We start from the raw sequence: 12,878 nt of genomic DNA, 5'->3' as shown, positions 1-12,878 counted from the left end.
CCCTTAACCTAAAGGGGGGGAGAAAGAAAGAAAAAGAAGAAAAAAAAAGAAATACCTCATGGGAAAGAGGCATCAGGTTTATCCCTTAACCTGAAAGGGTAAGAAGAAGAAAGAATACCTCATTGAAGGGAGGTATCAGGTTTATCCCTTAACCTGAAAGAGAAATTTTTGAAATAAGAATCAAGAAGAATTAATAAAATGGATGAATAAAAAAAATGAAAAAAAATTGATAAAACCGATAAAGATGGATAAACAATAGGTTGATAAAAGTTGAGAAAAAGAGTTTTGATCCTTCCTGCATGTGGGATCTTTAAAATGAGAGAAAAAGATGAGAAAATCATTTTTGGAAAGAAAGATTAACCGCGAGAGCTAATCTTTGAAAGGGGATCGTTCATGAGAGATCACCATGAGGGTTAATTTTTTGAAGCAATGATTTGAAAACCAATTTTTAGAAAATATGATCAACACGAGGGTTAATCTTTAAATGTAATGATTCAAAATCAAATTTTAGAAAATATGATCAAACACAAGGGTTGATCTTTGAATGTAATGATTTGAAATCAATTTTTTAGAAAAATGTGAACAACAACAAAAAAAGGTTGATCTTGGGATGTAATAATTCAAAACCAATTTTTTGGAAAATATGATCAACACTAGGGTTGATGTTTGAATGTAATGAAATCAATTTTTGGAAAATGAGATCAACACAAGGGTTGATCTTTGAATGTAATGATTCGAAACCATCTTTTTAGAAAATGTGATCAACACTAGGGTTGCTGTTTGAATGTAATGAAATCAAATTTTGGAAAATGAGATCAACACAAGGGTTGATCTTTGAAATGCAATGATTCGAAATCAATTTGTAGAAAAATATGATCAACACGAGGGTTGATCTTTGAATGTAATGAAATCAACTTTTGAAAAATGAGATCAACACAAGGGTTGATCTTTGAATGTAATGGTTCGAAACTAATTTTTAGAAAATATGATCAACACAAAGGTTGATCTTTGAATGTAATGATTCAAAGTTAATTTTTGGAAAATATGATCAACACAAGGGTTGATCTTCGAAATGTAATAATTCGAAATCAATTTTCAGAAAAGATCAACGCAAGGGTTGATCTTTGGAATGTAAATGATTTGAAATCTATTTGTAGAAAAATATGATCAACACAAGGGTTAATCTTTGAAATGTAATAATTCGAAATCAATTTTCAGAAAAGATCAACACAAGCGTTGATCTTTGAAATGCAAATGATTTGAAATCTATTTGTAGAAAAATATGATCAACACAAGGGTTGATCTTTGAAAAAGGTTGTAATAAAATATTTTGAAGTAAAATTTTCATGATTTTTAAGAGACCCTCATAGGTAATATCATTTCTCTCATGAATGATGTCAGGATTGTCCCGAATTTTGAAAAAGATATTTAATGCCCCAATATAGCAAAAAGAAGAAAGTATTGAATATTAAAGATATAAAGAAAATCGACATTTCATTGATAAGCAAAAGTTGATAACAAAACTGAATATTTACAAGTATTTTAACTAAAAGAAGTCATAAAGACTGAGCTGACTTGCCCCTACAAAACGACTAACAGAAAGGGATGAAAGCGAAAAACTCTTGGTATTTTCAACTCTCTGAGTAGTATGGAAATGGTTCGGGCGGAACTGCAGTCTGCTCTTCTACTTCCTCTGGTACCAGAAGTTCTTTATCAATGTAGTCCTGCACAATGTTTTTGAGGACAAAGCAGCGCTCCGTGTCATGCCCCCTCACTCGATGAAACTTGCAAAAGCGATTCTTCCATTTCCCTTTGGTGACAGAGGAATCATCCTGCTTTGGGAGCTTGATCATTTCTTTCTCGAGCAGGTATTGGAGAACTTCTTCGATCGGCTGACCTAGAGGGGTAAGCTGACGATCATAACCCCAACCTTCATGCTTTGCTTTCTTTGGCTTGCTTGACTTTTGCCGAGTGTTGACCCCTATCTGGCAACTAGACTGAGCTTGCATGTTTAGGAGATCCGGATGCTTTTCTCCTTCATTTTGGACAAAGAGATTTTTATCAAGGCAATCCTGAACGATATTCTTGAAGATGAAGCAATGCTCAGTGTCGTGCCTTGTTACTCGATGGTATCCGTAGAACTGGTCTATATATTTTCCCATGACTGTGGAAGGGCTGGCGGCTTTTGGGAGCCTGAGTAATCCGCTAGATAACATGTATTCGAGGACTTTGTCGAGCGGTTCATCTAAAGGAGTGAAATCTCGATCCTTGCTCCAATTCTTACGTTTTGGTTCTTCTTGCTTCTTGCCTCTTTGTTGAGGACTGTATTGAAGAGGTCTATCAAGGTTTTCACAATATTTCCCAATCTGGCTTTTATACTCTCTCAAGTTGCTGCCCTGGTTGCCTTGATTGTTGCTCCTGCTGGCTTTGGAATTTCCTATACCGATATTGTCGTGTTCATTCACGGGGAAAGTGACAGGTGCCTTTCCTTCTGTGGGAGCTTTTCTGCAATTGGCTTCAGCTTGTTCAGACAATATTTCAACCATCATCCTTTTGAATAATTGGTATATTGCGGGATCGATCTCACTTTTGCTGTCCTGAACTCCTTCTCTGACAGACTTTCGAGAATCCATTCCTTACTTTCTGCTTTGTAACTGGGATGTTTAGAGCAGTGTAATCTCGGAGCTTTGCCCGACTCAACTGATAACGCCGATGCTCTCTGTAGGTCATAAATGGGCCTTTTAGAAAAGATCTAGGAAGAAATTTTAATAAAGGAGGAAATCATAATCTGAAAATGAAAACATCCCATTACGAGGGATCAGGTTGTCACCAAAATTTGTGACAACTGCACTGTTTTTATAAAAAGGATAGACAAGTAAAATGTGAATAAAGATAAATTTTGAAAAGGACATATCCTGACAAAAGATGTTTTATTGTAAATGAGGGTAAGGAATAGAAAAGAAATTTTTTGAAGAATTGCAGGCAGGATCAAAAAAGAATTAGAAGAAATTAAGAGAAGAAAAAAGGAAAATACACCTAGGTTTTTAAAACAAGGAGGAAATTTTAAATAATATATACCCAGGGTTTTGGAAAATATAGGGAATATAAAAATATCATACAATCATAGATATACAAACAAGGATGCACAAACAACACTCCCTAGAGGCTGACCCTAAAATGCAATAATTTGAAATGGCTCGTAGGACCTTAATCCTAACTCTAGGGTTCAAATCATCTGATTCCAATTAAGATATGCCGATATACCCAAGCCGAAGCTCGAAGTACGTGGCATAGAAGTATTCCTCCGGTTCTAAGGTAATGGCTTCCCAACATCCTTGAGCACCTACCGATATACCTCGGATTATGGCCCTTAGGTACGTGGTAGGGGGGTGCGAACCCAAATAAGTGGTCCAGTTGTGAGGCTCTCTCCCGAACTATGGTTCAGTGAGACAGCCCAGCAACGTGAAGACCGGGACAATATAGGTAAGGGAGGTTTTCAAAATATGCTCAACATGCCAGAAATCAGATGACTCTAATGCAAGTCCTAAAGAGATAGATTAAAATGAAAAGAAGCATATACTTGCATACATTGTTTGCATTCAATCCCTAAAATTAAGGAGAGTTGTATTTCAGATCTAAGTCTAATGTGAGCATGGAATAGTCTCCTCAGTATGGTCCTACCAAACCATACTTAAATCCTATATGTAATGATGTCAGCTTTAGGACAGAATCTAGGCTCCTAAGGCTTGCATGGAAATGTAGCTGACATTTTGAAGAATAAAGACTTAGATAATATCAAAGCAAAGCAAAAAGGCAAAAATCCAACCGGACGAAGACAAGGTCCCATTACGGTCGCCAAAACTGTGATCAATGCAAAATTTTTCCTCTTTTGTGGTTTCTCTCTCTTCCTTCTATTTTTCCTTTCTAACCTCTATTTCCTCCTTTTTGAAGGGAGAAAATAAAGACATAAAGAAAGAGAGAAGAGAAAAGAAAAGAAGAGAAGAGGAATTCTTTTGTGGGGTCTCACTTGACCTTAATTTTGAAAAATGTTTAAGAAAATAACTCGCCTCCGTTTTTGAAATATTTGCGGGAAAACTGGGAGATGGGATTCGCTCGTCGGTACGAGGTTCAACCGTTCCTGGCGCCTTTACCAGGTGTAATCGAACCAAGGGTCGAATTCATGCCTTTTGCTTTGCTAGGAAATTATCTAAGAATTTATGCTAAGTTTAAATGCACAAAGAATCATGCTTGTGCGAATGCGAAGATGTATGCTCTTTTTGAAAAATGATTTGAAATTTTCCAAGTTTTTCTGAGATAGACTTGATAATAGGACGAAGAAATGATTTCTGAATGATTGAATTTAACTTAGAACTTGAGATAGATCAGAGAAGTTCTAAGTCTTCGAAGTAATTTAGAGTTGGAGGAATAAATCTTGATTTTGAAAAAGAATGATTTGAAGTTTTGAAATGAAAGAAAATGAGGTTTCAAAGCCAGAAATGGACTTTGAATTTTGGATTTTAAACTTGGTTTTAGGAAAGGAAATGAATATTTGAAATGAAATTTTGAATTTCAATTTTGAAATCAGGATGGACTTAAGAGATCCTAAATGATGTTAAAAATAGAAATGAAGTTTGAATGAGATCTGAAAATGGATTTAGATTTGAAATCTGGACATGAAGTGGATTTGGATTTGAAAGTTTGGAATTTGAAAAAAAATAGAATTGGATTTGAAAGTTGGAATTGAAAATAGAATTTGATTTGAAATTTGGCATTTAAATCTGAAGTCTGGATCTTAAGATGGATTTGGATATGAAATCTGAGATCCAAAGTAAAATTGGATTCTAAATCCTGCAATGGAATTGGATCTGGAGTTTGAGATCCAAAGTGGAATTGGTTCTGGGTCCTAACATGGATTCGGATCTGAAGTCTGAGATCCCAAGGTTGAATAGTATCTAGAAAACTGGATCCAAGTTGATCTAATTTTGGATTTGAGTTTTTTTTGAAAGTCCAAAATGGGACTTTTGAGTATGGATCTGGGTTTTGAAAACTCAGATTGAATTTAAAACTTAGAAAAGACCAAGCTTTTGAGATTCTGGATCAATCTCAAGCTTTGATTTTGGATTTTGAAGATGAACTTGGTCTTGAATATGAAGATGAATAAGAAGTTACAAAGTTAATCTGAACTTTTGAAATTTCATTTAGATTTTGAATTTTGGATATACAAATGGATTTCAAAGTCAAATTGGACTTTGAATTTTGAAGTTTAGAAGATGAATCAGAATTTTCCAATTTGAATTTGGAAATTAAGTCTTAAATATAAATGAATTTCAAAGTTAAATTAGACTTGAATTTGGATCTTGAATTTAGAAAGATGAATCAAGAATCTCAAAATTAAATTGAACTTTGAGTTGGAGTTTTGAATATAAATTGAATTTGGAATTTGAAACACAAGATGATTATGAAGTTTCAAAGTCAAATGGGACCTTGAAATTGAATTCTTGAATCCTTTTGAGAAATAGAGTTGAATTTGAATCTTATGAATAGGATTTGATCTGAGAAATGAAGAAAAGAATCACTTGGATTTATGAAAAAGAATTTTGAAAATATGATGCAATTCTATCCTAAATGATGAATGAATTTGAATTTTTGAATTTGGATTTTGAAAAAGCTATTTCATTCTTTAAATGAATTAAAATAAGATTGAAAATATAATACATCCTTGACTATGGTCATTGAATGTATTATATAATAATCTATATTTAAATTCAAGTGAAGAATGAAACACATTTGGTGCTTTTATAGAATTTAAAATAAAATTAACTCTCAATATACCCTGACTATGACCATTGGTATATATATTAAGTTAATTTTAGATTAGATTCTGATAAAAGAAAAAAATATTTAAAGAAAATATGATGATTTTGAAAAGGATCCAGTGGGGATCCAGTGTTATTTTGTAAAAGATAAAAATACCAAGTTTTGTCAACATCCTGACTATGGCCATTGATGTGGATCATCAACTTAGGATTAATTACCCCTTACGAAATGGTGCACGTGTCATTCGTGTTTCACCATTGTGAGCATTTAAGAAATAAAGGCAAAATGCATGGAAATAAGTAATTCATGATGTTTACAATGCTTACTCATTCTACCTAAAACAGGAAAATATGAAAGTTTTGTCAACACTTAATCATTACAACTTTTCAACCGAATTAGAAATTTGAATTTAATGTTCCTAAACTAAAATAACATTTTTTAACTTACCACCTGTAAAACAGAGTTAGTATAGGCAAGATTGCAAAATATGAAAAGATGATAGAAGATGTTAAATTGAACCTAAGATGTTATGCTCATATGGAAAATATATACAGAGATATCTTCATTCAAATGAGAAGGTAATACTTACCTCAGCTGATGAAAACATGCCTAACAAGCTATGGAAGTAATAATAATGATACGCAAGAAATAGGAGGAAGATGCTGGAAAACAAAGGTATGGGGGAATACAAGATGTACAACTGACAATACATTTGAAAAGATATACAGGTATATCTCATCTAGATTCCACTTTATAATGTCTGTTTCAACAGATTGGTGACACCAGTTGGTGGCGTATGGCGCCACAAAATGAATTAACAGATCGGTTTCTGCAAAGGATTGGCTAAGAGACCCGAACTTGCAGGCTATTCTTAACAGCTCCAATTGAGATATGGCTCTGACTCCAGTTGGCTCTTCAAAGTGTCGACATTCCCTTGGAGCTGGCGCATGAATTTCAGCAGCAAATCTAACGAATCTTCCTAGTGCTATCTTTTAACAACAGTTGCCTTGATTAATGCCGAGGCTGGGAATTAGCTGTAATGAAGGGAGGAATGTTGTAGCACTATCGAAATTTGTCATGAGCTCCTGGCCCGGATGGGCGTATGCTGTTTGTAGAGATCTTCCAAAAACTCAGAATGAACTTCAGGCTTAATATCATTGATTTCTGCCAGGAAGGAATGCTTAATGATGTCAATGAGCCCCTGAGCTAGCAAGATAAATGATTGTACAATGAAATAACAACTATTGTTGGGTCCCAAAAGTGAATCTCATAAGATCAAATGTCATATTTTCTGGTGAACAGCTTGCAAACCCCTCTGCAGAGTTTATACAGAACTTGCACAATACCCCCACCAAATGATTGGCATAGTTTGTCAAACATATCTAGGATATGATATATAAGATTGATACCTATTGCTTGCAACAACATATTTGCGCAAATCAACACAAAGCAACTAAAATCTGATAATTCTGCTATACATGGCCTCTGCAATTGCATTATATTTAAGAATCTCCAGAAGGTTATAAGTATATGAGTTGGCATGATCGTTAATAATGAAAGAAAAGAATCAAGACAGATAATGAAGCCAACATCGATTAGCTGTACAGGATTGAACGCATTAGAGACTATGAATGCAGAACACATGAATATTAAATCAAAGGAAAGAACTGACATACTCAATCTTATAGTTGGGGCCTTCGGTAATAATTTTCATATGCTAAGAATAGCTAATGGTTCATTTAGAAAGAAAAATTATTGAAAAATCTGAAAGTAACATTAGTCAACTAAGAGCAAACTCGAGAAACCAATGACTTGATATACCAGTTAGCAATATCCATGGAGATTCGTAGGTCCAACTCAGGGCCATCGTGAAATAGGCCAAGCTAGTCACATAACAACCAACTGATTTGCAAATTGACAGTTCCAATTGCACATGCCAAATCACAAATTGAATTGCTTCTCCTTCAGAATCTTAACAATTCCCATAGCAAGATGAATGAGATAATCCACATCATGAAAATCCATCCTTGTAGTTTTAGTAACTGCATAAAAATATTATACATTACCGGCACAAAACATGAGAACAAGGTAATTTGATATTGAAAATACACAGAACAATGGCAACACCAGTTCACATCTCCATGGAATATGAAACATTGCATTGTAGACCCTCTGTCTCTTATTCTCATTTCCAGTTGATGATGTTATCCTTAAAGAATTACCACCTTGTATCTCTCCCCAACAATATTGTAATAGCAATTTTCCTACAGGCAATGGATCTGCATATCAAAGCCACCATTCTTCCTCCGATCTCTCAGAGTATAGCCATCACTTGACCAACAGAAGGAGAGCCAATCAAGTTTCATCCTGCATCTGGGATGCGAGATACCTTTCCCTGTAGCTTCATTATGAGAATATTAAGTACCAAGGTAGGGAATCTGAACTCTTTCGGATCCATATGCCAACCACTGAGACAGCAATGGGAGTGGTGAGTGGCGGATGGGTGAAATGAGGATCGGAACACAGAGGTGTAAAAACAAAAACCTACATGTCGCGACGTACGACCCATGCATAACTAATGATAAAAACGAAACATCTAGAAAATGACAACGATTAATAATAAATCAAAAGAAAGGATAGTAAACCGGCGGTTCAAGGGAAAGGAAGCTACAACAAGGTGCTGTAATGAAAATTCTGGGGAGTTACCGTATTCGCCCAACTTGAACGCAATGACCAACTTAGAAATGGGGAATCGAGTTCTCAGAAGAAAAAAAAATGTAAGCAGGAGATTGAAAACTTGCAGAAGAAAAATGAAAGCAGAAATCGAGAATCAGCAGGAAAAGAGGCTTTCGATGAACTAATTAACTCGATATTATAAACAGGATAAAATAAATAATTTACAAAACAAAAGAGAATGTTGGAATGTATCCGTTCCTCTTGGTGTTGCACGGGGGTGGCTTGATGTTGCACAAGCAACCCAAAACCATCGGGAGTGCATTAATGGGGCCCAAAACAGGAAAACCAAAAGAGAAATTAGAAAATAAAGGAGAAGAGTACTTACCGTAGGCGACCATTGGAAGCTTTGATCTTCTTTGTCCAACCAAAGGGAATCGTAGTGGTCACTAGAGGTTTTTGATCTCTTTTGTCCAACCAGGGGGAAGCTTTTTAGAGCGTTACAATTGCTGGAGATCTTCGCAAGGACAGCCAACCTTCTTCTGCTGTAGGGGTTTTCGATTGATTACCTTCGGTTGATGCAGATGAAAATCGGCGAGAAAAGATGAAACAACGAAGAAGATGTATGTAGAAAAGAGTAATGGTGTGGTGAAGGCGATCGTGAAGGAGAAGGAGGTGCGGGGGTGGAAAAGGATGAGGTTGATGGATGTTGAAGTCTGCCTTTGCGATCCCCTGTAGATACCTTCATTTTTTGTTTGGAGAGGGGAAACACCAGAGGAGTGTAGAAAATACAAAGGAGAAGGTGAAGACGATGAAGGGAAGCGTTGAAGGAAGGAGAGAGCGATGGTGGGGTGAGAGGCGATGCCCGAAACATTCCCCTTTGTGCCTCTTTTAAGGAGGAAGAAGAAGCTTCGAGATTGAAATCGGTTGGAGATGATGGGCTGAGGCCAATGGAGGGTTCAGAAGGTTTGTGAATGGAAGCCGAGAATGAGGGTTTGCGAAGGAGAGAATCGGGAGAGAGAGAGAGTGAAGAGAGAAATGGAGGGGGGGGGGGGGGCTATCTTTTCCTCTTTTTCCTTACGAAGGAAAAACCCTAAAAGGTTTTTGCAAAAGACCCCCTTCGGTTTTCAAATTTTTACGAAAAAGGGGCTTCCGAGGTCTTTAGCAAAGAAAAAAAATCGATTTTTACACTCATTTGGTTTTCTCATAATTTTCCCATTTTTTTTTGTTTTTGAGTTACCTTTCATTTTTTTGTATTTTTAGGATAAAATTCTAAAGTTTGTGAGAAAACAAAGATTAAAACTATTTTTTTTTTTGCGTTTTTGCAAAAATATTTACAAAAGGGAATTTTCTTGAGAATTTAAAAGCTATTTTGAGAAAATTTCTTCAAAAATGGGTTTGAATCCGGATTTTGGGGAAATATGGCTTTAAAGTAGTGGATTCAGATCCGAGATTTAATTTTGAATATACCAACATGGAATTCAATTCAGAAAATCTGAAGAATGACTGAAATTTAGCTTTGAAATCACTTTGATCTTCTCAGAAAATAGAGTCAGGGGCAAAAGGGTCATTTTTACAAAACTTTGAAAAATTTGGGGTGTTCACAACAACTGAACTGAAAAGCTATTTATATGATGCTGAAATTATATAACACCAAATGAAAGAAAATCTGTAACGAAAATAGGGACCATAACTCAAATCAGGCAAAAGATATAAATTGAACACAGGGGCTCAGATCAAAATCAGTAAAATAGATTAAAACCAAGTGGCATTGAGTCCAATACTGATTCACAGGGGATTAGTATCTGAAGACACAGTGCCACACCAAGATGCAATATGAAAATAAATACGCTGTGTGAGATCAAAACTGTGCGTGCATTGTGAGAGGTTGAAGAAAATACACGAAGGTAAAAGAAAAACACACAGGTGATGCTTCAAACAAGAAATGTAGTAAGGAAGGGAAATCAAATAAAATGCTATCAAAACAAGAAGATCAAATGTAACATATAATTAAGTATGAACCATGGAAATCAAAATGAAGATAGCAAAAAGACATAGGCTATGTAGCAGCTAAATGGATCGTGAAGTGAGAAAAGTGAGAATTCTAATTAACCTGAGATAGTAAAGTATACTGGAAGGTTGTATTAGAGGGGCTCTGAACCGTCAAATATCCCCAAATAAGATGTGAAAAGCTCCTTTTAACAAGATGGATGATCGCATCCTTTTAGAATCAGAAATTGGATAAGAAACAAATTGTCTGATACGATCATCAAGAGTGACAGAAAATTAAAAGTGATAAAAGAAACAGGGAATGAGAAAGAAAAAAAAAGTGAAAGTAAAGAACATAATAACATCAAAGAAAAGTAAAATAAATAAATAAATGTAGGAGTCAGATTACTTCATTAATGTTTGCAATGGGTGGGTCGATCCTGCTATATGCAGGTCGACCCTACCTCTAATGCATTTCGATAAAAAGAAGAGAATAAAAGAAACAAAACGGAACTCTGTTAAAATTAAGTAATATGGTAAAACAGAGAATCTAAGTAAGAAGGAAGTGAGTCCTTACCTGTAGCTACTGCTGAGGATTTAATCTTCTTTTCCTTAATCGGAGGGGATCCGGGTGATGGCGTATCAACAAAACTCCAGAAGTAATAGAACAAAATAGGAAGATCGACTAGATGTTGAAGATGAGTTGTTGCAAGAAATGTTTAGAAGCAGATCGGATCCCTTGATTATGGGTGAAGGAGATGAGCGTAAAGCAATGACGAGGTGAGAACTGAACAGATGCCTGAAAAAGGGGGCTCGGGGGTGAAGAAGCGGTAGGTTGAGAGGAAGATGGATTGCGGGGGTTAATGGATGCCGACCCCTCTTCCCCTTACATCTTTTTATAAGAAAGGGGAGGAAGATTCGGGAAGGGGTTTAGGGTTTGTGGCCGTTAGAGATCGAAGGTGGAGGATTGTGTTTCAGAGATGGGTGATTTGAGGGGATGAGAATGGAGGCTGAAAGGGAGAGGGGTTTGGCAGAAAGAGGAGGGCTGTGGATGGAAGCCGAGAAAGGGGGTTAGCTTACTTACGAAGTTTTTTTTTTTTTTTTTTTTAACCCTAAACAAAAATCTTGCAAAAGACCCCCCCCTTCGGTTTTCAAGTTTTTACAACAAAAGGGCTCCCGAGTTTTTTAGCAAAATTGACTTTTAAAAGTTTTAACTCATTCGTTTTTCTCGAATTTTTTCCATTTTTTTTGGTTTTTGGTGTTATTTTTCAATTTTTTTGTATTTTTAGAATAAAATCCTAAAGTTTTACGAGAAATCAAAGGTTAAACCTAATTTTTTGTGTTTTTTTACAAAAGCTATTTACAAAAGGGAATTTTTCTGAGAATTTAAAAGCTATTTTGAGAAAATTTCTTCAGAAATGGGTTTGGATCCGGATTTTCAGAAAATATGGATTTAAAATACTGAATTCAGATCCGGAATTAATTTTGAATATACCAATATGGAATTTAATTCAGAAAATCTGAAGAATGACTGAAAAAAGGGTCATTTTTATAAAATTTTGAAAAAATTGGGGTGTTCACACTGAGCCATTTAAAACCATTTTTGGTCTTTTTGTAATTTTAATTTGGAAATCGGACAACAGGGCTCAGATTCGGATTTAAAACACTGGGTTTGGATTCAGAATTGAGTTCTGAGTATATCAATATGGAATTCATTCTGAAAATCTGAGGAATGACTGAATTTTAGCTTTGAAATCACTTTGATTTTTTCAGAAGATGGAGTCATGGGCAAAGGGTCATTTTGCAAATCTTTGAAAAATTTGGGGTGTTCACAGATGCCCCTCTTTGCTATTAAGCCGGTTGAAAGCCGAGCTTAGTGGCAAAGATATCACTCCAAATTTTGAAAAATGCCCCAGTCGACAGATCTGAACTGGGTGTGGAAGAATTAATTTGAAAACATAGCTTCTCAGGCTTAAAACCTTATCCTGAATGGTTTTGGGGAGACAAAATCCTTGAAAATGATGTGATCAAATAATAGAAATGAGGAAATCGTGATGGCATTTTGGGTGAACATCCTGAAATGGTGCAATAAGAATTTTGATCAAGTCTCGTGGGTGAGACAAGATACGCTTTTTGGAATGATTCAGGTTTAGCCCTTAACCTGGATGGGACGAAGATATATCAAAAAAGTATTGAATAAGAAAAGGAATATTTGAGGACCTTGATGGGATATTTTGGAAAAAAATGCCTCGTAAAATGCAGTTCAAGTAAAATCCTTTCTTGGATGGATATATGAAGCATGAATTCTTCGATAGGAAGAACCATGATGGGACTCAAAGGAAACATCTCGTCAAAACGAGGAATCTCGTTGGAACGAGACTCGGGTTTTACCCAAACCT

Source organism: Nuphar pumila, chromosome 14 (genome assembly GCF_984573655.1).
Source record: "Nuphar pumila chromosome 14, dmNupPumi1.hap1.1, whole genome shotgun sequence".
In the NCBI taxonomy this organism is placed as follows: domain Eukaryota; kingdom Viridiplantae; phylum Streptophyta; class Magnoliopsida; order Nymphaeales; family Nymphaeaceae; genus Nuphar; species Nuphar pumila.
This window is presented reverse-complemented; position numbering follows the sequence as displayed.